The sequence below is a fragment of the Dermacentor variabilis genome, chromosome 5 (assembly GCF_050947875.1).
Source record: "Dermacentor variabilis isolate Ectoservices chromosome 5, ASM5094787v1, whole genome shotgun sequence".
Lineage (NCBI taxonomy): Eukaryota > Metazoa > Arthropoda > Arachnida > Ixodida > Ixodidae > Dermacentor > Dermacentor variabilis.
The window spans coordinates 24,179,492-24,206,155 of NC_134572.1; the positions used below are offsets into that span (position 1 = coordinate 24,179,492).

Sequence of the window (26,664 nt, forward strand, 5' to 3'; positions counted from 1 at the left end):
CGAAGCCGTATGCTGCTTACAACCTCTTAAGTTAGACCATTTTTATCCCACTACAACAATAAATACATGGCAGGAAGTTAGCCTCCTGACTTATGCGTGGCTCACAGGTTGGAGCAAAGGTCTACTGATTACATAACATGAAATGACAGGAAGCAGGAAGCTCAAAACCACACTGCAAAACTAAAAGTAGAGGTGTGTCACATCTCAAACTGTGTTCGAAGCCAGCTGAGCAGAAACGAAATCCTGTTTGATCTATGATTTACAGTTAACGGGGAGTACAGTATGTAAGAGTGCATTTCTTGTGAGATAGCGGTATAAGCAACGCCATTGTCCCTGAAGCCACCGGTTTTCTGTGGTCTCTATCTCTCTCTCTCTCTCTCTCTCTCTCTTTTTTTTTTTTTTAGCTCAGTACGTGATGCAAACGCGAAGTTCTAAGTGTTGCTACTGTTAAACTACAGTGTAAATTTGGAGCTCGCGTGTGCTGTTACTCATGGCATATTCAACTTAAGGTCTCAAGAGGGAGACAAAGGAAAGGGGAAAGGTAGGGAGGTTAACCAGAGGGGAACATCCGGTTAAAACACTCTAGTGACTACACAGGAAGCGTAACACGACGAGGAGAAGCAAACTAGAGCAGTTAAAAGTAGTCAACTTTTGGCAATTGCACATTGAGTGACAGCTTAGCCTATGGCACCTTTCTGTAGAGCCACCAGCGCCCTCTGAAACGATCATTCGAAGAGTGCATGACATATTGCGGCTTATGAAAAAAATATTTAAAAGTGTAATTAATGCCCTCTTAACGCGTTCCGAAAGTTTTACGTTGCGCTGAATCAGTCGCCGATATACGTTTGGCACTGTTAAAATTCCAGTGGCGGCATGGTATATATATTCTTTTAATTTTAAAGTAGTGTCGTACGACACGGAAAAGACCACCGAGAAGTTCTTTCTTCCTCTTGTCGCCATGCTACAGTCTCGATCGGTCGCCTCTGAAACTGGGAGTGCGATGCGCATAGCAGCGGAGCTGTCGAAGAATCTGTCGCGCCGCTAGTTGACTGCTGCGATCTATGCAGCTGTTGTCTGGCCTTAAGACGGTGCCGCCTGACACTGCGACATTTCGACAGCGTTCTTCTTTGCCATGCGGCGCGGATTTAAGGCACGCAGCTGGAAAGAAAGAACTTGTCCTTCTTTTTTGTTTCCGCCGAGATTTTAATAGCGGGAACGACGATGGCGCCTGGAGAACGTGAAAGCAAAATATCTTCTCCGTGGCGTGCATTCTTCCTAACACGTCTCATATTTAATGTCTTATGACTGTTACCGAAAGAAGAATAAGGCGGGAAGTAAGACCCAACATTTTTTTTAATGGCACGCACGTTGAAGGGCCATTGAACATGAGAGAGTACTTTTTTGCCAGTGGCAGCAATATCCACACCTGTCTCTAAGCGCCCATGACTTAAGCCGTAAGGGTAATGCAAATTAGTGTAATTGTTGGGTCTGAGATCATTATCCATTACTTGCCCGTTGATAGCACACTGTGGCAAGGTCCAAGCAGTTCTAAGCTCACTTGCAGCGAGAGAGAAAGGAAGGAGAGGAAAGGCGGGGAGGTCAACCATACGAGCGTCCTGTTCGCTACCCTACCCTTAGTGTAAGGGAACGGGGGAAAAAAGAACGTCTGTAAGTGGTCTATAAGGCCGGCGCACTTCAAACGATCCTTTAGAAGAAAGAACAGATTGCTTCATAAGATTCACAAGAGTCCATAGGATCATTAAAAAAAGAAAACTTACCCTGTTAATGGAGTGCAATGTGTTGTAGTATTCAGAAGGTAAAGGCACACAGGGGGGCCACAACCGTTACTTAAGGTTGCAAGACTAACTTAATTCGACAATGCGCAGCTCACATTCCTGAAATATTTGCGATCTAGGAAACGTTTTTCGTTAAGTTGACGCAATGATGAATAGTTGTGATCGTAATTCCGAGTTTATTTACTTATTAATATATAGGTGGATATATTAGGGAGCATTACAACTACTATAAATACTATGACGCCCACATTGTATTCATTTTTTACGGTCATACCGTTTTCCCCCGGTATTCTTGTTGTTATCGATTTCACCCTCGGCGCAAGACGCGCCCATTGTATAAAAAATTCCGAAAATATTTTCATGATTTAGGGTCAATTCATTTTCTGTTTTAAGGCAAGCCGTATAGTAGAGAACTTCGGATACTAAACAAATTAAATGAAAGTAAGGCAAAAGCCCATTATTTAAATGGCCACACTGGTGTAGGCCAACTGAAAATAAATGAAATGGTGTTTCAGTCAGTACCCAAAGCACAAAGTTTAGTGGAAAATTACCAGTTGGAAAAATAAATGACAGCCTAGTAGGCTTGGTCTATAAAAGGTTCAGTAAGCGAGCACAGAGCATAGAAGGTGAACGAACCTGCGACCTAAAGCTCAGCAACCCGCCGTGGGTGCTCAGTGGCTATGGTGTTGGGCTGCTGAGCACGAGGTCGCGGGATCGAATCCCGGCCACGCCGGCCGCATTTCGATGGGGGCGAAATGTGGAAACACCCGTGGTACTTAGATTTAGATGCACGTTAAAGAACCCCAGGTGGTCGAAATTTCCGGAGCGCTCCACTACGGCGTGCCTCATAATGAGAAAGTGATATTGGCACGTAAAACCCCATAATTTTTAAAAAGCTCAGCAGCACTACGCCATAGCCACTAAGCTATCGCGGCGGGTATCGAACATTTTTGAGTGTTGTCGCAGAGATGGTCTTGTCTAATAAGATTGTGCGGGTGATGCGAATGTTGTTTGTTGTGCCTTCTCAAAGTTAAGCCAGCACGAGCTATTTATCCGCAATGCACAATGAAACTTGTACAAATACCGACCAGACTTGGCCCACGATATCAGATTTTGACAAGCGATGACATTTCTCACCGCTATCGTTATGCATTTAGTGTTACTTGTTTTTTCCGTACGGAATTATGCCCACAAAAGCTATAGATTCGTGACTCACAGTTCTGTCACTGCCTGTTTTCTTCCCCACTGGTACAACCTGATAAGACATAACAAATTGCGGACGATCTTGTGGTTAACGTTCTCAAACACGCAGTTAGCGCACAAACAGCTACATTGCAGTGGGAGCCATTCGAAACAGTATTACGCAATGCGAGGAGTGGCGGCCACATTTCCTGGGCCGAGATAAATTTGGCAGAACATGGCAAGGGAGAAATCGCATTTAGCCTGCCATGATAAATGCCGACAGGTTCTCAGACATCACTCCATTTGACGTCTTCAAATTTACGCCTCCAGTGATTGCATCCCCTCGACTCATCTTCGTGTCGTCTGAGGAGAATGAACGCCTTTCACGTCATACAGAAAACCCACATTGACCCTTCTCCCCTCCCACCCCACATCACATTAAACCATGTTTCTGTACCTCACACCGCTTTCATTTAAACTTTCTAGATATCAATAGAATTTTTCCCCATCATCATGCTCTGTGAAAGCGTGTTGAACCACAGTGTGACTGTATCGCGGTCCCCTCTTCGCCCCCCCTCCCCTCCCCTAATATTCTTCTAGACAAAACTAGACCGGCTCGGCTGTCGGACGTGCACGGGCAGTGTCAATATGCATGGAACGCTGATAGCTCTTTGTGTGGTAGTCGCGATGCCCTAGCAGTTGAGGAAAACATGTTGCGTAGGCAACAAGGTGAAAAACAAAAGAGACAGAGCGGAAATAAAGCAATGAAAGATGTTGAACGAATGAATGAATTATTATTAATAAATAAATAAATTAATTAGTTAATTCACTAAATAACTTTGGTGGCATGAAGTAAAATACATAAAGGAAGGTAGACAGGTATACTAGGACTGCATCCGGTTCGCTGCCCTCAACTAATTGAGCGAATGGGAAGGGGAGATAAAGAAAAGCAAGGGAGAAAGAAAGAGAAACATGGAGCGAAGGCACGATCAGCACGTGTAGACTCAACAACACAATCACGTAATTAAATGTGTTCGCGCGTTTCGTTGTTCTGAAAAGCAAGGGAGTGACTTCGGTGCCGCAGGAACATATAAGATGTCGGAGTGAAAGAGTCTTCTGAATGGACACTGATCGGCCGCTCAGTCGTGTCCATGCATTGCGCACAAGTCGCCTCCGCCAGTCAAGTCGTGGGCAATGTTACAATACGTGTTCGTTGTGCACATCTTAAGACACAAGCATGACATTTAGCCCAGGAGGGTACATGTTTTGGGCAGTCGGTACAGCCTTAAAGAGTTAAAAATAGCGCGAAAACACCCAGGAATCGTGTGTCACAGAACTGTGTTCTTTCATTTCCATGTGTTTCGCAATATTTTAATTTATTGATGGCATACAGCCCTGTTAAAACATTCTGACGAACGCCCGATAAGGAAGGCAACGTCAAGCCGCAGCTGAAAGTGTCGTATGAGTGGTGATAGAACAAGAGAGCGAGAAAAAAAGCGAGGGAGAAAGATGTATAGAAAGGCAGGCAGGGTAAGCATTACTAGTTGTCGTTGCCTACACTGCGCGTGGGGAAGGAGTGCGGGGATAATAGAAAAGAAAGAGTAATATGAGAGAAGCAGAAACAGACAGGAGCACCCAAACAATTTTAACCGCGTGCACTATACAGCTATAGCAGGCGGTGTTCATGAAGTCTATCATGAAGGCCTATGGGCTACAAAAAATACTCTATTAGACGGACACGTATTGTTTTTAACCGAGCTGCTTTCATTAATGATTACCACGAAAGGCCTGCAAGAACATGTTTGCGCATTCCGCCGCCAGTATAAAAATGAATTATTTAACATTCTGACACAACCACCCAGAGGTTACAGAAATTTATATCACACAGTATTACCGCCACCTAATCTGGTTCAAATCAAAAAGCTATTTCAGGGCCGAATTCAGTGTAAAATTTCCGCGAATGGATTTTTCTGCGTGCTTTGTGGGCAATGTCCCTGCGAACTTGTTCCACAGCATGTTCTGCAGGTACTTGACAGAGAAACAATTTCTAAATGCTTCATTACACTTGCCGTGCCACTCAAGCTTAGAGCTGCGGGTTATTCCTTGGCGCGTGGCACAGACCTGTCCACGCGTTGCCCGCTACGAAAAGCGCTGGTGGTTTTTCTAATGTATAGACGTCATAAAAAGTTGTGATCAGCTTTATTGTGTATTAACATGCCCGTGCGTGTAGGAGCTGTTCGTCTATTTGTGGGGTCGCAGTGTATACCATGAAGGTCACCTAGTACCTGGAGTAGCACTCCAGGCGATGAGGCAGGCGGGAATGCCCAGATTCTCATAAAAGTAAGCATCTTTATTCAGAGCAGTAGCGAAGAACGCACAGCATGGGTTCGCGTGAAGGAGTAAAGAAGCCCTGAAGTATACATGTGAAGAATACTGCGCATTACATTGTTAGATTACTTTGGAGCCCATTTTATCTGGTTTAGTTATTCAGATATAAACAAAGTCCTGACTGTCGACATCGCAAAAAATAAGCTATGCAAGGGATTGAAATACAGCATTATTTCCTTTACTTCCAAATTATTTAGTTCTTAAGCTCAATGGAGATTATACCTTAATTAGATTAAGTTTAATTATATGAATTAGCTTAATTAGATCAAGCTTAATGGAGTTCTATAAAGATTTATACAGTACCAGTAGTCCCAACGACGATAATGTGACAGAGAATAGTCTAGAGGAATTTGAAATCCCACAAGTAACGCCGGAAGAAGTAAAGAACGCCTTGGGAGCTATGCAAAGGGGGAAAGCAGCTGGGGAGGATCAGGTAACAGCAGATTTGTTGAAGGATGGTGGGAAAATTGTTCTAGAAAGACTGGCCACCCTATATACACAATGTCTCATGACCTCGAGCGTACCGGAATCTTGGAAGAACGCTAACATAATAATAATCCATAAGAAAGGGGCGCCAAAGACTTGAAAAATTATAGACCGATCAGCTTACTGTCCGTTGCCTACAAAGTATTTACTAAGCTAATCACAAATAGAATCAGGAACACCTTAGACTTCTGTCAACCAAAGGACCAGGCAGGATTCCGTAAAGGCTACTCAACAATAGATCATATTCACACTATCAATCAGGTGATAGAGAAATGTACGGAATATAACCAACCCTTATATGTAGCTTTCATTGATTACGAAAAAGCGTTTGATTCAGTCGAAACCTCAGCAGTCATGGAGGCATTACGGAATCAAGGTGTAGATGAGCCATATGTAAAAGCACTGAAAGATATCTATAGCGGCTCCACAGCCACCGTAGCCCTCCATAAAGAAAGCAACAAAATCCTAATAAAGAACGGCGTCAGACAGGGATATACGATCTCTCCTATGCTATTCACAGCGTGTTTACAGGAGGTATTCAGAGACCTGGAGTGGGAAGAATTGGGGATAAAAGTTGATGGAGAATACCTTAGCAACTTGCGATTCGCTGATGATATTGCCTTGCTTAGTAACTTAGGAGACCAATTGCAATGCATGCTCACTGACCTGGAGAGGCAAAGCAGAAGGGTGGGTCAGAAAATTCATCTGCAGAAAACTAAAGTAATGTTTAACAGTCTCGGAAGAGAACAGCAGTTTACCATAGTTAGCGAGGCACTGGAAGTGGTAAGGGAATACGTCTACTTAGGGCAGGTAGTGACAACGGATCCGGATCATGAGACTGAAATAACCAGAAGAATAAGAATGGGCTGGGGTGCCCTTGGCAGGCATTCTCAAATCATGAACAGCAGGTTGCCACTATCCCTCAAGAGAAAAGTGTATAACAGCTGTGTCTTACCAGTACTCACGTATGGGGTAGAAACCTGGAGGCTTACAAAAAGGGTTCTGCTTAAATTGAGGACGACGTAACGAGCTATGGAAAAAAGAATGATGAGTGTAACATTAATGGATAAGAAAAGAGCAGATTGGGTGAGGGAACAAACGCGGGTTAATGACATCTTAGTTGAAATCAAGAAAAAAAAGGGGGCAAGGACAGGACATCTAATGAGTAGGGAAGATAACCGATGGTCAGTAAGAGTAACCATCTGGATTCCAAGGGAAGGGAAGCGTAGCAGGGGGCGGCAGAAAGTTAGGTGGGCGGATGACATTAAGAAGCTTGCAGGGACAACATGGCCACAATTAGTACATGACTGGGGTAGTTGGAGAAGTATGGGAGAGGCCTTTGCCTTGCAGTGGGCGTAACCAGGCTGATGATGATGATGAAGTTCAATGGGCACACAGATGTAATCTGAGACAAATAACGGCGGAAGCGGTTAAAAACTTAAATATAAACTATCTCTGCGTACGAAAAGCCAGTACATCCCAGATTTCTGAGAATACTACTTACAGGAAGGCAATTGAAGAAAAAAGAAGATAGATGCAGTGTGGGCAAAATATAGAAAAAAAGAAAGAAGAAAAGAACATTTTGCTACTAATGTCAGACCCGTACTGATCATTCCCTGCTAATCATAGTATGCTTGTCATGTTCTGAACTGTGAAATTTTGTAGCGGGCTAGATTTACGACGTCTAAGAGCTGCCAGTAGTACCGAAATAGAGAAAAAGATGCGTCCCTGCGTTATTCTACCTGACCTGCATGGTGGTGCCACGAAGAAGAACGAGATGTGTAACTGGACACGTCACCTGGTACGCAGCAACAAAGATCGTGATAAAAGACAATAAAGACAAGAACAGCAATGTTACAGGCGGGTCGTTTCTATCATTTTTTGTCATCCTTTTCTCCGGAAATATCATAAGAAGCCATAAGAACGCCCTTTCTTCTCGTTGATTATCTCCGGAAAGCGTTTTCCTAACTTGGTGACCCGGCTACAACCAAACTATGGCCAAACCCTTCCCGAAGTGTTTTATTTTTCTTTGAAATAAAGGCCCCTAAAGTAAACATAAGTTTTGAGTGGCAGAAAAATGTTGAAAAAACCAGTACCAGAAGAAACTTACGGAAAAAAACGTTATCCTGGAAAAGGTCCAGTGCCGGTGCTCAAGCTCTTCTCTGCGGAACCTTGCGTCTCTAGTACGTTCGTTAATTACTCTGTCCACAAAGTGAGCTATCCGGCACGAGATTTCTTTGGCTATTTTGCTTTTCCCACTCCTTTCTTTCCATAGCGCGGACTTCAATGTCTTCGATACGACCAGTTATACCAAGGATAGCGAGCGCCGCGGTAATGATACATCGAAGTGAACGCGACCGTCTCCTTACTTATCCCCCTATTGGAGCCAGACTTATCGGCTTCATTTTTCAAAGCCAGAGCGCGCTGGTAATTTTCGTGAAATGGACCTTCGCGAGTGCATTAACTAAAGAGGGAAGGGGGGGGGGGGGGAGGAGGGAGGCGATCCACGTTTAATGAGCGCTTCAGCATACACCTTTAGTGTAGAGACTGCTCGGGCATCCGGACCACATACGACCAGCTGAAATGAAAGAAAATCACAAGTATTTCAACAAGCGCTGTGGAAATGAACTTTTGATCTGTAAGTGTGAGATAGAGGCTGCCCCTGCTTAGATTTCCCAAGTTTGCCAGTTAATAGTTAAGTGTAGAAAACGGTAAAGTTCTTAAAGAAGCGCGGAACAACGGGTCGGTCGCTATGCCACGACGGCAGGAACAACTAAGCATAAGCAATGAGGAAAAAACATATCCCGCGAAGCGAGGGCTATCAATATGCTGTCCTTCTTACTAGAGAGATTTAGCAGTGCCGTATTACGCTACGGTAAGTGCGGTATACGGTACGGTATTACCGTTCCGTACTAATTTACCGCGATGACCGAAGACGTTTTAGCTGTGTGTCCCACTCGATGCGTACGGTAATGTGATAATGATGATAGCGGCTAACATTGTGGCTTTGCAGAATGCAATAACTATGCGCTGAGCGCGAAATATTCATTTTGACGAATACTTTATAAAGCTTTAGCTTGTCTATACGCGCATTATTTTTTACAGAGGTGCCCGGCTACGGCAAACTTACACGCCAGTCACAAGGCCGTTAGCGACATCTTGTGACACTTGTCCTGCAGCACGTGAAACCTTTTGTTACATAGGTGTTCTTATCTAATCAATACATAAAAAAGGGCATGTTTCTTGTAAATTGCACCGCTGCTGACGCTTTACATGAGCAGATAAGTAGAATATAGTTAGTTACTGCAATAAAAACTCTGCGTCCCCTCTAAATAAACTCTGCATCACTAGATGGCGCCACCTACCTGGTTTTTTTTTTATGCCACTGTTTACTTCTTGTCACTTCGTCGCTCCGCAGAAGGCTATTTAAAGTAAACTCTTGCCTTGGTATTATCACGGTAAAAAAAGCACCCGAGACGTGGACTCTGTGGCCGATATCAGCTTCTCAATGTTTTGGCTTGGTGCTGCTCGGTTCGCGACACGCGGTGCCAGCCGAGCCTTACCGACTCCTTAACGTCTAGTACGCGGTACGGAAAGTCATTCCGTACGGTAACGTTGGCGCATGCGCAGTCCTCGACCGGTACGGTTTTACGCACTTACCGCACCGTATACCGTACTTTCCGTAGCACCGCTAAAGTCCCTACTACGAACACCTGTTACGAGCACGGTATGGCGCGTGCGGAAGCACAACGAAGCCGTTCGGACCATGACAACGGACACAACGGCATGAGGACGAAACTTCGCTGGTTGACATTTAGAACAGCGCTCACATAGGATTCTCAAGGTCGCGTAGTAGTCTTCAAGTGTATGGAGGAGTCGGAATGTCATAAATGCTGTTCGCATTTACTGAGTTAAGGAGATACGCATCACTTCAGTATCGAGATCCTTATTAGTTTCTTGATTTTTTTTCTTGTAATGCTGATTCGTTCTTTCGCTAACTTGGAAAACCAAAGCATAGCTTCCACAGCACGAAAAATTGCAAAGTTCTATGCTTAAGCCTAAGTACTACGGGTATCGTACAGGCAAATAAAGTAGACGTGAAGGTACTTATAACAAAATTCTGCGAGAAGTTTTTTTACGGCAAGTTCTTTTTATCTAGGATTCACTGTTTCAAAAAAGGACGCAGTTAAACGTCGGTAAACAACAACATAGCGTTATTTACTTCCCTTTGTAATCGGCGCGTTGAAAAATAAGTGGGCTGACAAAAGTGCGAAATCTTTGTATAGACGCGAGCGTAATGTGATTGACTGACGAGTTTCGTGGGTATCAACTACACCAATAGCCTATTGTCTGAGCCTTAGAAAGCGGACATTAATAATAATGAAAAAAGAAAGTAGCAGGTGAGAACAACCCCTCCAAGGGATATGTTCATGTCAATTGTCACCAGAATCAAGGACAACGTAGTTCTTTGACACTGTGAGAAGAGGCAAGAGAAGTCTGTTCAGACAGATTTCCTTACCACAAGAAAATATATACATTAACGCAGCGCAAGGTGCGAGCAACTTGTCAACCTTTACGAGTCACTGTACATTGAACTTATTCAGAAATATTTAGAACTATACAACATGAGAACTCTCAAGTCGCTGTCTTCGTGAGGTTCTACCTATCTCCCGAAAAGTTTACGCGCGTCTTCTTCCAAAATGTGTAACTCATTAGCTCCAGCTTCATAATTAGCAGCAACAATGTGACCAGCTTTTTCATATTCATTCTGTCGCGCTTTCTTGTGAACGGGTATGCACCAGTTCTAGGGATTTCAGCTGGTTGGCTCACAGTCAGAAACATAATATAGTAAGCCAATGGCTGTACTATAAATCATTATCAAAAATAGTGGTGTAGCGTTGAAATTAATGAAAGCGACGGTGCAAAAAAATATGCGCATACGTTCTGTTCCTTTTACCTACGACAGTGCGGGAGAATATGCCAAAAGTTTAAACAAAGCCGTGTTACACTCGTTACCTGGCGACAAGGGAGATTATCTATCTATCTATCTATCTATCTATCTATCTATCTATCTATCTATCTATCTATCTATCTATCTATCTATCTATCTATCTATCTATCTATCTATCTATCTATCTATCTATCTGTCTATCTATCTATCTATCTATCTATCTATCTATTTATTTATTTATTTATTTATTTACATACATAAATATCGCCCAATGGGTATTGTAAACAATAATAAACAACTCACGGCAACAAGTTCACTTAATATATCTGCCGAAATCGCAAATGGAAGTAAGCCCCAAATACTTCGTTATTTTATTTCCACCGGCGCAGTAGACTCAACATCTCGTACATAGCGTCTTACTTTCTTTAGAGCGTTATGACACCGGAAACAATAATTTGAACATGCGAGAAGCGTATACGGTCAAACAGCCGAATCAAAACAGGCGAGACAATAGCTTGAGGCGACCTGTGGGATAGTCGCGTAAAGCGGTCTTGACTGCCGCGCCCGCTCTTCATTGGCGTCATTACCAGACAAGTACATGTAGGTCTGAGACGTTGGTGATCAGGCTCGCATTCCGATCGTGATTCTTGTCATTGTGCTTACGTCAGCGTCGGCTTTGTCGTCGACTTGGTGACACGGGTAACGGCGCCTTCCCTAACAGTCTTTTCTTCCCTCGTCATTCGCAACACATTTCAGTGTTCTTAATGCGGAGACGACAACCTGTTTATACTGGGGCTAAGGTATTTCCGATTTTCCACAGACAGCTAGTCGCATGACGCAGTTCTTTTATCTGCGTCCCACGTGCTTCACGCAGCGCGTTTAGTGAATCCTGCACGTATTCGGGCATGCACAAAAATTGGGCAACAAATCGGTGGCTAGGGCATTCAATTAGCGGCTACTTTATAATGCGCCTGATCACCGCTGCAAATAAAAATGTTAGTGTTTATTTTGTTGCTGCTTTTGTTGTTGCACGCTATCAGTAGATGAAGGAATGAGTTGTTGGTAGCCAGCGAAGGATTTACTTCGCATACCTAATTAAACTTACATTATGGAGTTTTACGTGCCAAAACCACGATCTGATTCTGAGGCACCCCGTAGTGGGGGACTCCGTTAATTTGGACCACCTGGGGTTCTTTAACGTACACCTAAATATAAGTACACGGGTGTTTTCGCATTTAGCTCCCGTCGAAATGCGGCCGCCGTGGCCGCGATTCGACCCCGCAACTTGTGTTTAGCCGCCCAACACCATAGCCACTAAGCAGCCGCGGCAGGTCGCATACCTAATGACTTTGATTGCACTCCGAAGGGCACTGATCGGATTCCTTCTAAGTTTGCTTAGCTTCGAAAGAAAATTGGAGCGACTTTAGATGGCTGCAAATGAAACATGTTTTATACATCAGAAAATACTGTTGACTGAAGCCCACTGGGCAGATTGACGACGAAACAAACATATGGACAGTTGCAAACTTGAGCGATTGTAGCTTTAGCACAGAAGAACTATAGCGTCGATTCTAAGATAGATAGACTTCCAACTGATCATATATATTATTTCTGATCTGAATACATTTCTCATCATCCCCATTATTTCTGGATAGGATAAAAAGGGCAAATGAAGCGTCAGACTGAATCGTGTATTCTGTACCAAATGAAAGGCGAAAAACTGTGCCCTACATAAAAGCCCAATAACCATTTAGCCCCTCTCAACATGCGGTTGTAATTTCACGATCATTAACGAAGGAGCGAAAACTGTATTGTTTAAAGCAGTAATCATAGCGTTACCACAATGGACACAAGAAAGGTGACGGGATGAACGCTTCGTCCCGTCATCTTTCCCGTGTTCATGAATGCCACGGTTATTGCTTTAAAGCAAACCGCAACGCACACCTGGACAACGTAGAATGCCTACATTAGGATAGTTATCTACAGAGGAACATTCGTGCAATATTTTACGTCTGAAATACGACTGGAAGCGTCACGCAAAGCTGATAAAAAAGGTTGTTTATCATACCGAAAGCGAAAGAAAAAAAGCCATTACCACTCGCCGGAAGTGACGTATGGCCTAGAATGCGCCGTTTACCGGCATGACCTCCAAGATTAGGCGGTGCCCCCTGCTGGGGCGCCTGCGACAGGATGAAAAATCTGGGATCCGACGTGCTGGGACTTGGGTAATGGCCGCCATCCACCAGGTGCATGCGTCTTCTGATTAAGTGCTACTGAAATCGTAAACTGGGATACACAGCGCAAGAACGACACAAGGACGGAGCAGGAACACGGGACGGCGCGAACGAGTAACCGAAGAACAAAGATCAGGAGGAGCAGCATAGGGAAGGCCCAATGCACTGGAAATGCAGTTTAGCAGGGAGGAAGTTTGGGTATGTTGGTTGTTCTATGCCGTTCCTATGGTGTTCCTCCTGATCTTTGTTTTTTGGTTACTTGTTAGCGCTCGTCCCGTGTTCCTCTTTCGTCCTTGTGTCGTTCTTACGCTATGTATCCTAGTTTACGACTGAACTACCAACACGCCCAAACTTCTTCCCTGCTAAAGCGCTGCTAAAAGTCTGCTAATAAGAAAATTATACAATCACGAGCCTGCGGCTTTGACAAGATTTCTTCAGTAGTGTACACTAATCATTTATTAAATATTTTGCCAAAGTGCAGTTTGGTGCAGTTGGCCTATAATTATAAACCGACTAGTCTTAGACAATTCCTGCTAAGCCAAGCCTTGCTGTGCCCACAATTGATATTTCACAAACATTGCACGACGTGTCAAGTAAAAAACTCGGGCAGAACGCAGTTATTGATCACTGCAGACGTTAATACGATTAACACTCAAGCAACACAGCGACACGCCACGTTGCCATCGCCCGAGACGCGTCATGTATAAACCATGTACTGCAGCGGGCTCCTCCTTCGCATTTCCGATGGTGAGGATGGTTTTATGGCGTCCCCTTTGGAATGGGGCAGTGACATATGGTCGCCTAGCCTGCTTTATTTAATCACGTAGGCCAAACATGTTGTTTATTTAGCATTTTTATGTACATCTCCTTTATCTTTTTTTCTTTCAACATCTCCCTTGTACCGCTAGCTGCGAATGTAAGAGATCCGCTCGTATCAATCTCTTCCCTGCTTTGCTCCCCCCAATACTGCAAAGGTCTCTTGTTTATCTCGACTGCTGATCGGTTGACGCTTCCGTCCGCTTTAAACCCAAGTACTTCCGGAAGGGGTACGTTCCTACGGTTCTCACTGGGTGTATCCCTTCGCATTCTATTAGGACGTGCTCAGTCGTCTCCGGATTTTTGCTGTAGCGTACAAATGCCTCCTCTAGTTCCGAATATTTGCTCGGGTATGTTTTTGTACTGAGACAACCGGCTCGAGACTCAAATAGCAAGGCACTGCCCATTGTATTATCGTACAGGTTTTCCCTTACAGCCTCTTTCTTCTCATTCTTGCAAATCTTCATGGTCCTTTTTGTTTCCATTATTTCCATCCAGTGAACTGTGTCTATTTCTCTCACTTTCTTTCTAATCACTCTTGGTTGTCTGTTTACAGGTGCAAGTGCCCTGTACTCGGTTGCAAACTTTATTGACCTCTTCTTCCTGTCTGCGTCCATGCTTTTCAAGTACAGACTCTGTGCACTTTAGTTGCCCATTTATTTTCATCTATCATACAGAGTCTTTCTTCAACACTAATTTTTCTCTGTGCTTCTGTGACTTCAAAAAGGGCTCAATACCACGTCACCCTGCATTGCCTCATTTCTGGTTTTACTGTGGGCTCCCAAAGCCAACCGGCCTGCTGATCTTTGCATAACTTCCAACCCCGACAAGATATCCGATTTTAACCATAGGATGGCATTTGCGAACGTCAGCGCTGGCACCATCACTCCTTTCCAGATTCCAGCTCATACTTCCCTCTCGACACGCTGCGCCATGTAGAGGCAGTGTTCCCCGCCGAGATTGCATGGCCTCCGCGATCACACAGGTGGAGCGCCGGTGCGCGCTAACGCTAAGGACCTCGCTGCTTACGGCTACTCGTGGCTCAGCGCTAAAGCCCCGGATCGCAGTGCTTGGGAATCCCATGTGAGTCTGTTTCGGATCCGCCCAGCATCATAAAAATTTAAAAGAGTATTTAGTCGAAAAGCGGCGTAAATATGCTTGGAGACGGGGAAGCACAAAATGGCCGAAGTAAGCTTAAAATTATAATCGCAATAAAAGCAATGAGAGCTGAAGTGCTCGGTGACATTGAATACTTGACCATGTATGATGAGGTTGCGTTATTATTATAAGAACGTTTGTGGTTCTTCACAGACGCTGGTATGCCGGTAGAAGTGACCATCACCGAAGAGACACACGAAACTACAACTTCTGCCGCAGTACTCATACGATATGAAAAAACGCGAATTTGCGTGCTTCCTAATGTTGCTTGTAAGGCTACTTATAGATCGCTTCCAATTAATTGTGCAAGCAGCAAGTGGCTCACGAGTGTTTCGTACAATCCATGCTTTCGCAGAAGTAGCCAAGCATTGCTTGCTCAGAAACGTCACAGCACAGGAAACAGGAAACGATTTTCATGAGCATACGCCCAAGCGGGTTTCTCTTTCTGCGTTTGAAGCTTCAAAAGCTTAGGCAATGCTGCCTCTCTCGAAAAGGTACGGAAAAACGTCCAGAGTGCAGAATTGCCACCAAAGCGGTGCTGTTCCGCATTTATGTGCAAGTTCGAACGAAGTAGTCGTGATGAACGGCCGCGAGGCGAATTCCAGCGAAGTAGTTGCTTATGCTTCTGAAGCTAAAGCCTGCACAGTAGAACGAAACCTAATTAGTTCAATTCAACGGGCTTGCTCTTCCAGCTCCCTATTTTCTCTCATTTCTTTTTCTCGATACGCCCTTTTGCAAAGTGGCCGAGCCCAGCTGTCCCGCTTTCCTCGGATGGCACATTCATTACGATGCCTCGTCTTCGGGCAGGGTCTTGCTTCCGAACGACGGAGTGAAGTCCTTTTATCAGCATTTCATTACCGGGGCGCTCAATGGTCACGGGTGGCAGTTGCATTTCGCATTTTTCTTCTCTTTTGTATTGCGTTTCATTCCTCGGCATATGTCTCTTTGAAGCGGTCATAAACTCTTGTCTCGCCCCCCGTATGGCGTTTCCCCACCATCACCCATTCTCACGCGTCATTGAAAGTAGACAGGCGGCACGTTAAACTGCGGCAGTGCCCCACAATTTCCAGTGTTTCTTATCCTTCTTCTTACTTCTTTGTTTGTTTTCTGGCAAGCACTGGCCGATATTTTTTATCGGATATTTCTTGGACATTGGTGGTTTGACACAGTTACTGTATATGTATGTAGTAAGTTACTCTGGTCGATAAATGCTATAACGATAATTTACAACGTTCCCGTTCTCGAGCTTTCTTTTCTCTTCCTTTTTTTTAAAGAAAGGCGTTTTTTTACGTTCTCGTATGAAAGAGAGAATTCAGCTGCATTTCTTTGTTCACCACTGTGGCATGCTTTTAATACTTCTGTATTTTATTGTGTTTCTGGAAGCTCTTGATCCTCAAAAAATTGGTAGCCTTGAAACAAGCAAAAGATGGTATCGTATAACGACAGATAATGTGAAGCTTGTTGCAGGAGTACCGTTTAGGCAAAATGATACTGCTTAACCGAGCGGGCAGCTGAAACGATCGCAAATTCTGTGTCTACTGCCTTCGTATTATATCCTTATAATGGCATTTAGGCGTTATTCTGGAAGACTCACTTTGGATAAATACATCATGAGAACGAAAAGCGTCCGACGATTATGATACTCCCTAACGCAAAATTTGGGCGCAGCTCTATGCATGTTTTCATTCCAAGATATATTGGGGCAAAGAATATGAGGCCAAAATCACCCCACCGACTGGCAGTGGGCCAGTGCCGTCAGCGCCTTCGCAAAGGGAGGGGCAGTGTGGGACCGCTGGCATGAGGAGCGGCAGCGGAGCCAGCTGTGGAAGAAGACGACGCCCAACTCCACGCAAGCAGTGGCACGAGCGCGATCGCCCGGTTACGCCGAGGGGCGCCGAGGCTGAAGCCAGGAACGGGCGCCTAGTAGCTGCGCTGTGAGAAAGTTATAAAGTTTCAACGCAAATCTTGGAATCCACGTGAAGCGAACGATTCGTGAAACGCTGAGCGAAATGCGAAAAATCTGTCCATTTAATTAATGCGTCTATCGCGTAACGGGCACCTGCACGCGCGCATGTTCTTTCGCGCACCCGTGCCACGTAATGTATCATCTCACGCACGCGGCGATCATCTCAAAGAGCTAGATGGTGTTGCAACTATAGAAGCGTACGTGACAAAAAAAAAATAAAAAAATCGGGGCCTTTTACTAGAGCATCGGACTTGCTGTGCTCAGGGACCGAGGTTCGATCCCACAATCGGGCAAGTAATTAAACTTTTTTTTCATGCGTTTGCTATTCGGCAAGGCAGCAGCAGCACCCAGCAGCCACGTTCAATGCGTTTCACAGAATGCGTTTCGTGGTACCCTGACGATGACAGGTATAAGCAAGCCCTGCCGCACCAAGAGAGCCGCTCAGATTTCTCGCTTATTCGTCCTCAGGTTTAAAGAGACCTTGAAAACGAACCCCCAGTCGCAAGACACGGTACGGTGTTTCCACAGAAGAAAACGCACTATGGGCTGTTTTTCTTGGTCTTCCATGTGGGCCGTAATTAATTGGAGTAAAACTGAGCACTTGGGTGCGCGTCCATTACTTCATTAATCCTTCCTCGCCGCTGACGGCCTGCTAGCGGAGAGCGCGGGCCTCCACGGAAGTCCCTAGGGGAACTAGCTTGAAGGGCGGACCAGGTCTGTGTGCTTTAGCTACGGCCGTCCGGCGTCTATGCATCCGCTGTTTTATTTCTTCCTTGCTGTCGCCCTTGGCAGCAGTGGAGAAAGAAGAAAACGCGAGCGAAAGTATACGACCGGCAGCTCCATAACGCGAGCCCTCTGGAAGTGTGTAGGCAACCATGCACGCTCGCAGAAAAGAGAGGAAGCGCGGGAGAGTTGCACTGAAAGCCGTAGTGCGGAACCGTCCCGCCAGCCAACTGGGTCCCTCTATGTTCCGCCGGCTGCGCGCCATATTTTCTCGTTTGTGTCAGCCTCTCTGATGTTGTGATGGCGCGTTTCGGAAAGGGCGAGGGGAGGGGGGGCTTTTATTCTGGTGACCGGCACTTTCGCGGTCATAATTCCTTTTGTTTTTCTTTAGTTATCCTCTTTTGGCGGCTACTCTGAGTGCCGCTTTTACACTACTCGCCAGGGTTCGTTCCCAAAGAGATGTTTTCGCGCGTTCATAAGTGCTTACTTATTCTTATTTTCGTGGAAATACCGGTAAGTTTACCACTCTTTCTTCTCTAAACCCGCCGCGCTCGTCACACTGCCGAACAAAAGAAATTTCGTTGCGATAAGAAACGGTTTTGTAGAATAATTCTGTTCTCTCTTCAGCAAAACGGACAGAAATTTAGGGATTGTGAAAAAAAAAAAAGATGTTGTGACGCCACGTAGATGGAATGGAATACGTTTAGCTCTCCCTGAATGTGGACAAAATTACTTTTGACTTTTTTTTTTCCTGCTTGGTTCGGACGAATTCAAGGATACCGTGGCAACACGTAAGTCAGAGTTCTAGAAATAAAGGTACACCAAAGAGAAAGACAGCTTCGGCTGTATTATTAAATTACCATCCTACAACACCAAAAAAACGCAACTCTTACCTCGACAAGAGAATTGGGAAACCCGCAAAAGACGCAAACACCAAAAGAGTGGCGACACCCCCTTGAAGTTCTTGCACCAGGTCTCTTTGTCGTCACGAATTCGGACGGCGATTGAGGGCCTTGTAATCTGCTTATTGAAAAGGATAGACTATATTGTATTATAGAAAAAAAAACAAAGGCTTAACCGAGCAAGCTTCAAGAATATTTGTTCATCGGCAATGGCTAAGAAACAATGTTTTGACGTTCGTGACGTCACACTGACCTACCGGCACGGCAGTTATGGCGCGAAATAATATAAAAGAAATTGAACTTTGACCTGCACTTTCCTCACTTATAATCAATTTGGTTATTGAAAAATTGAGAGAAATAGAGTTTCGAAACGATAATTCGTCGGACTAAATTGATTGTCTGCTTATCCATAGTGCGCCTATAAGTTTCTGCATAGTCTGTTTGTATAGAGCGTTTCGGTAAAATAGAGGCAAGTTAGATCCACGAGATTTTTCTAATCCAAGTGAGCGATAATCAATCACTTGGAAGCTATTAAGCTCTCCATGGAGAGATATTTTAAGCGGAATCTCCAAACATGCACTCGAAAGTCACATTTCCGGCAGGCACCCACCTGCCAGATAACAACGAATCGCGAATCATATCAAATTTGAGCAAAGTAGCATCGCGCAAATTTTTAGCACTGCGGAACAAGTTTGAAATAGGATACCAAGCTTAACATTTCAAAGTAGAAAAAAAAAGAATGCAAGCAAGCCATATAGGTGCGAGGAATAGGCGTGAACACAGCGTTGACGGCAGGTGTTCTTAAGCTTGCGCTGTTCGTACGTGATTAGCGTGTGTCAAAACTATAAACTTACCGTTTTAATAGCTGCGATTTTACTGCGCAGAGAGAAAGAGAGAGAGAAAACGAAAGAATAGGAAAGTCAGGGAGATCAACCAAGATTTACCTTGTTTGGCACCTTACAATTGGGAAGGAGGAAGTGGATAGAGAAGAACAAAAGGAAGGGAATGACATATTATGGGTGCAAACACAACAGCATTCACCACGCAGTCAAAGGGGGTCGCAAAGCGCCGTCATCTGAAGTGCGCCTCAGTTCTTTGTACAAATGACGGTCGAATCCATGGTCCCAATATATTTTCATTTGTGAATGCTTTGCCATTCATTCGTCTTCAAGCGACACGCACAGTGTCCCTTGGGAAGACATTACATCAGAATATCTGCCATGGTCTCGTCGCAATTACAATAGTTGCAGACGGCATGCTCCACCATGCCGATGCGAAAACAGTAGGTGGAAATTTCTACGTTCGATTGCTGTTAAAGCATTCTCTTTCCTATCATCTTATACTTACTTTTCATTTTAATGTTAGCATCAGACGGCGAGTGACGGCTACAGGCGCCTACGAGAGGAATCCCAGAAGACGAGACGCCATGCAGCTATCACTGCAAAAACAAAGAAACAAAAGAAAACATAAGTTGTTATATTATGATAACTCTGACAGCCTGGCTTGGCGAAATGCGCGAGACGAAATACACTCTCGTTTTAATGCCAGCGTGGAACCAGGAATAGCGAAAAAAAACACTCGGCTGCCCTTCTACAAGAGCGCTGATCCCTGTGGGCGTTCGGTCGACTGTCCAAAAGGAAAGCTCAACGCGACCCTGCTGTATGAAGAAGGACGCGTCATGGAAGAACCGAACGGGGGGATGTGCGTGCAAATAAAATTCCGGTGGCGAAAAATGGAAACGGTGCCGTGGCGAAAAAGACAGGCAATAGGCGGGGGGGATTGACGCTGCCGAGAGGATGCTTTCAATCTCGCTGCTTCCCCGATCTTATTCTCACAAGAATGAGGGACGCGTTCCTCCCCAGGCCGGTTGGAATGCATACTTGCGCGATGAAAAAAAAATGAACAGAATATCGTGCAGTACCACTAGAAGAACGTCGTTTCAATTGCGTGGCAAGCGATGTAGCAATGGTTGGCATGGCGACAAGAACAACGACGACACGGCATACAATGATGACGAGGAAGACGGCAGGACGACAACGTCGAGACAGAATAACGACGACAGCGCGGGGAGGATGACAGCTGACACCACGGCGCGATGTCGACGACGAGATGGCAGGACGGCGATAATCGCACAACGACGGCGACGGCATTACAGTGACGAATATTACGGAAATGATACCATGGCTCAGTCGTCGCTATGGATGCGCGATTAAATCTTCCAGGAGAGTAGGCAGGCGTTGTGCCCCTTCCGGTGTCGAGCTGCCAACCACCGTTTTACCTTCTATACTTCTGTGTATGCTTTGGAAAAAGAAAGATTACGCCACGACTTCTATGAATATCCTTATTTCCGTATTTTTGATAAGTAAGTGCTGTTCTTTACTGTAAATAACGCAGAAAGCCAATGCGGCTTGGATGTTTTTGGTAATTTCTGTTAGGTCAACAGATCGAATTAATGTCGTGAAATATGGAAGGGGTGGCATACACTCAACATAAAGCGCCAAATGTCACGTCATACACGCTTTAAAACGACATCTGGCGCCACAGTTACGCCTGACTGAGTCCTTTAAGTATGCAGACCAATGTAATAAATAGGCTCCTTACGTTGTATTAGCATCACGTAGGGAAAATTGTCATTATAATGACGGAAGCACCAGTTAGCAACAACAACAATATAGAAATGTCAATTTTTGCAAAATTTACCGTGTTTAGTGTGCAGCTCAGGACAACAAAATATTTTCTACGCGACTTAATTGCTCTTCTACGGAAACATTATTACGATGATCCCCCGGATGATTTGCGCCATCAATGCCACAAAAGTTGGCTAAAGAACCCAATAGCTTCCGCTATAAAACGTACCTCCATAATTCGAAGGTGTGGGTATTTCAGGGAATTCAGCAGCGCGCGCACAAATGCAGTTTTCGTGGAAGCAGGTTACTTCTCACAGACACCTAACTTGCACTTAATTCGCATCTATCTTCCAAACGGCTAACTCGCAGACACATAAGAAATAAAAAAAGCGTTCCGGTATTATATTACTCCGGGGACAGCATATGAACATTACGCAAGCCGCTTGCGCAGACGTTTTTGCAATGTTGTTAGAATTTTGCTTTAAATTAGCGAGTCTCCGAGCTATAACAGACCCTCTTGTGACCATAAAGTTTCAGCGCAGTGATTACAGTGAATTTTAAGTACGTTGCTCATCACTGAAATCGTAGCCGTCAGTAACGATGCATTCTTTAACTGTTTGTGACAACAATGGCGGGTATTCGAAACTCTGCAAGCGTAACTGGGAGTCGGCCTAGTTGGAACAGATTCATCTTCAAAATTCTTGTGCGCAAACAAGCACAGACGAAGAATAGGGGCAACACAAGGACAAGCGCTCGTCCTTGTGTTGCCCCTATTCTTCGTCCCTGTTTGTTTGCGCACAAAAATTTTTAAGATGAATCTGCAAGCGTATTCATTTGGCCAGCTCAAGATGGCGGACCCAGTGCTCGATTAGCAAGCAGAGTATGACCACGTGATCCCGTTCCACCATATCTACTGCGCTACCTTACTCGCTCCATCTGGGTTCTTTGCACACGGCCTTAACTTCAGGGGTGCCGCGAGCGTGAGCGCCGCCATCTCTTAGAGGTCAGCTGACGTGTGCTTGTAAGACCATTCAAAACACGATTGTCGTCAATATGGCTGCACTTCTTGCACTATTTCAGTGAGTGCTTCACTTTATTCCTTTATTTGACGCTGCATGCCCCTCCGCCTCGACTGTGCTATTGGATTTGAATTCGTGCAGGAGTAATTTCTGCACAAGTTCGCACCGCTCTTACACCCGCTACTGAGAAAGTGCAGGCCCTGCAACCGTCGTGCAAGTTCTTAGCAGCCGACGACACGGCGCTCCGCTTGTTGGTTTTTAGTGCACGGACAGCAAGTGCTCTCGGATTTAAAGCGAGTCGTTCTGTGCCATTTGTAATGTTACAGTTTAAAAAATAGCGCCCATGCGTGTCTAACGTTTTTTTTCTTCTGTGTGCGTCCTTGTGTATTCGCTGGTACACCCTTTTTTTAAGCTGCTCTCATGTTTTCCCAGACTGACATTTTGTAAGCAAATGACGAGAGAGACGAGTACGATGACAGGTAAAACAAGGACAATAACAACAACAGCAACGGAAGCAACCACACGTATTTATGTGGCCGCTGTTATAGTCACTCCAGTGAGTTGCACCGGCTGTCCGTTCTCATCGAAAGACCGAATGCCGAGGGGGCGGTGCCTGAGATGTTATTACACGCTCCGATTCGCCACGACAAAGCTGTGACGATGCCTTATCAGATGTCGTAATCGGGTTGCTCGACTCGTGAACACGCAACGCGATGTACAGAGTAACTGGGACGGGACAGTCTAAGCGGAAAGACGAACTCCTTATCTAAGCAGCCAACACAGGAAGGGACACATGCCGAAACGGCAAGCATGGGTCGCCGTGAACATTCCTTCCGCCCGATCCGGTCGGTGCCCGGCGGCGGGGGATCGCCGACTAAAATCTCGCCCGATCCCTTTTACCGCGTGTCGTGATCAATTATTCTCCATGCTGCTAAAGCAGCTTAGAACAACTCGAGATACTCTTCGTCGCTGGTGAGCCAACGGTTGAAAAATACGCCCTCGAGTGTGAATTACAGCAGAAGGAGAAACGCGAATGAAAGATCAAATGGCACGCTTGACATCTCACGCCTCTATAGCGTTTCGCCCCCTTTCTTATTTTTCTTGTTCCGTCAGTTTCGTTCTTCCTAAGTCGGTTTTTCTCATCCCGTTCTCCTCGTCTTCTGTTATCGCGGAGTGTTGCAGCTAGGATAACGTCAGCTTAAAAAGGCCTATAGCGCGAAAAACATTGTGGTCTATTTTGCAATTTTGCTCGAAACCCGCGAGATTTTCGATGTCCCTTCAAAAGCTCAAGAAAGCAAGCCATACATCTGCGTCTTCAAACTGGATGGATACAACAAGTACGCTGGGAGTGTGCCCGCAGCCGGATTACAGAGATTATCAGCTTTTGATAAGTTCATTGCGACCTGTTAAGGAGAAGGCTACGGCAGTGCAGTATAACGTGAACCGTGATGAGGGCTATTTAGGAAGAGTGCTGGACTGAGTCGATATTCTCGAATATTTAACCTTTACTAGGCATTAGGCACGATTACCAATTCAAAATGATATTACTTTCGCCGCAACGTACTGCGATGAATGTTTTCTTGGGCCACGTTATTGACATGGAACAAAACGAATAACAAAGCATTTATGTTTTCTCATTGTTCACGTTCCTTCGCTTTTCCTTTGTTTATTTTATGGCGATAGCAATTATACGGACGCTCCAGACGGATTTCTGCCGCCGGCGCGGCCTGCGGTTTAGTATAAAATGAAAGAGCAATAAACCGGTCGCCGCGCGCAGTGTGCTGTTTGTGCGAGTGAAAGCGTGGGAGGGTGAGCCGGTTAAAGCGACTCAGTCTCTTGCACGAAAGGGAGGGAAGTGGGGAGGAATCTCGCCGTCTTCCGCGGCACGCAAAGCTCCGGGGAGAGGGTAGGGATCGGGAGGAGGGGAGGGTCCTTCAACTTTGGACGGCCGCGCGCGCCTACCTGGGCCGCTGTATCTTCAAAGCCATCTGCGACGCGGACAGAGCCCGACGCGCGGTGTTTTGGCAGTTTAGTTCGCGTTGATATCATCATCATCATCATCATCATCATCATCATCATTATAATCTTTTATGTCCACTGCAGGACGAAGGCCTCTCTCCGCGATCTCCAGTTACCCCTGTCATGCACCAGCCGATTCCAACTAGCACGCGCAAGTTTCCTAATTTTGTCGCACCACCTAGTCTTCTGTCGTCCTCTACTGCGCTTCCCTTCTCTTGGTACCCATTTTGTCACACTAATGGTCCAACGTTGATGCTGTATGGGATTCTTATACCCAATAAAGTCCTCACACTCCTCCGCAGTTAAAACAGTCGGACCACAATTAGTAAGTGCCACGCAAATGTGTGAGCTCGTGGGGCATGCATATGGAATGCAAAAGAAAAAATTAAGAAGGAAACAGAAATGTTTTGTATCTGACGTCTCTTCAGCTTCTTAATGTCTTTATATTGTTATAACGCCTTAAACAATAGCATGGATGCCGAATATGCTAAAATCCTTAACTGTGCAGAGAAAAACACCGGAATTCAAGGTTGTCTTACTGTAGTGCAGCATCATGTCATAGCTGGTTATTTAGTTAAAACGCAGCGTGACTGGGACGAGGGCAAGATACACAAAACCCGAGGCAAGCTCTTTGAAAGTATTTCTCCCAGTAGCGCTGTCCCCATTTTAACCAAGTACGAATCCACTCGCCCAAAATAAAGATATTACGGCTTGTCATATGGCAGTAGCCATCAGAGGTAGTGCGCGCATGGATGCACACTGTAAGCAGTATAATAGGAAGATGTCCAACTCCCTTCCTTGACAAGCCTCACAGATGTATGATCAACGCCTGCTAAGGCGCCGCTCCAGGGCCTAAGATAGCCTCAACACACTATTGTACTAAACTTTCTAAGCAAAAACCATGTAGTTCTCTCGTAAGTGTTTGTCGCAGAATTTAGTCCAGGCTTCAGACCGAAATAATTATATTTGGGCATATTTTTTTTTCAGTTTCAGTTTCAGTTTATTGATGCGCTTGAAATGTTTTACAGAAAAAGTAACTCTAGGAGGTCCCATAGTCAAAGACTGGGGAGGGACCTCCAATCATTATTATCACTTTTATTCCCAACTCGTGATGTTTGCGCAGCGCAAATTGACAACATAGCATATCTTCCTTCAAAATATTCAGCCGTTGATATCGTGAGAATGGTGTATATAAGATTTTAAATAATTAATAAGTGCTGGGGAATTCTCCCGGACTTGATCTATAGCCCAACTTCGACACCTTAGGGAGACAGGACTCTGCCATGGGCTGCCTCCCGAACATCGAATTAACTGCACGAAACAAGTCTATTTGTGCTTATTTAACCACATACAGAACTGAACAAAAACACGGGATATCTTGCATTTTCGGCCCTGTGAGCTAGTGTTCAGAATTTTCCTGTTGCCTTACGAAATACCGCGAGCCTAGGGCAGCAGTCCCTTGAACACGCACTGTCATGTTACGTTATTCAGATCGCTTATCCCATCCACCGTGCACGTAAATTGCGCATTCCAAGGATGTGCCACAGAGAATCTGTATACATAAACGTGTATGTCAAGATAGGCCCGAACTGGTGAAATAAATTTTAAGGATATAGGTTGAGTGATTTAGCCGAGCCAAGAGGCTTGACATGCTGCTACACGTTCAATGCATAACAAGAGATCAAAGTACGAGGAAAAGAAAACGCACACGCATCCACCCTCACACAAACACGGAAATGTAGGCAGCAGTTAGCACCACAAAGTGAACAAATCGGGAAATGGGATTTTATGACAACGCCAGTAAACCAAACGTTATCCATCTCTGTCCCTTTATTGGTACCACAGAAATAGATAAAATTTTGTTTATCTGTGGTCCTGTGAGCTCCACGCGCAAGAAGGGCTGAAAATTTAGCTTGTTGGTACAGTTGGAACTTTTGGAGGAGCTCTGCGCCCACGCGTTGTCTTTCTTGATCTGGTTGATTACGCTCCTCCAAAAGCTCACCTACCACTTTGTTAATTTCAGGATGTCACAGCTGCTCTTTTCCGAGTTCTTGTGTAAGTGGATGCGTGTGTCCTTTTTTTCGTTCCTCTCGTTCTTTGAGCAATTCTTATATGGGATGATCATTTTTTTAAGTTTTACGGAATTTTAAAAATTGCCTGTTGCAGATAACATAATTCTAGTTCGTGAGCTCGACTATTCCAAAGGGTGAGCATTGCTTTCTCAAGAAATCCACAACTAATCTCTCAACTAATTCACACAAGTTCACTGTCTTTCTCAACTAATTAACACAACTTCAGTAACTTCCTAATTTATTACTTTGCGACAGGCATTGCAATTTATGAATCGTAGCCGCTGAGTTTGCAAGTCGTATCTACTTGCAACGAATTTCTAGGACA

The 26,664-nt window shown here is 44.9% G+C and overlaps 2 protein-coding genes across 8 annotated transcripts in view; one reads left to right on the forward strand and one right to left on the reverse strand.

Annotated features, from left to right (window-relative positions):
* LOC142582356 (uncharacterized) overlaps positions 1–26,664 on the reverse strand; it is a 261,253-nt gene that overhangs the window by 192,914 nt on the left and 41,675 nt on the right. The gene's annotated exons all lie outside the window — the stretch shown is intronic.
* SPR (G protein-coupled sex peptide receptor) overlaps positions 1–26,664 on the forward strand; it is a 252,246-nt gene that overhangs the window by 71,700 nt on the left and 153,882 nt on the right. The window contains exon 1 of one of the 7 annotated variants that reach the window (XM_075691970.1): positions 26,298–26,322. The exons of the other annotated variants lie outside the window; for them this stretch is intronic. The gene's annotated coding sequence lies outside the window, so the exon portion shown is untranslated. Of the gene's footprint in view, positions 1–26,297; positions 26,323–26,664 lie in introns of those variants that run through there. 7 annotated transcript variants of the gene reach the window in all.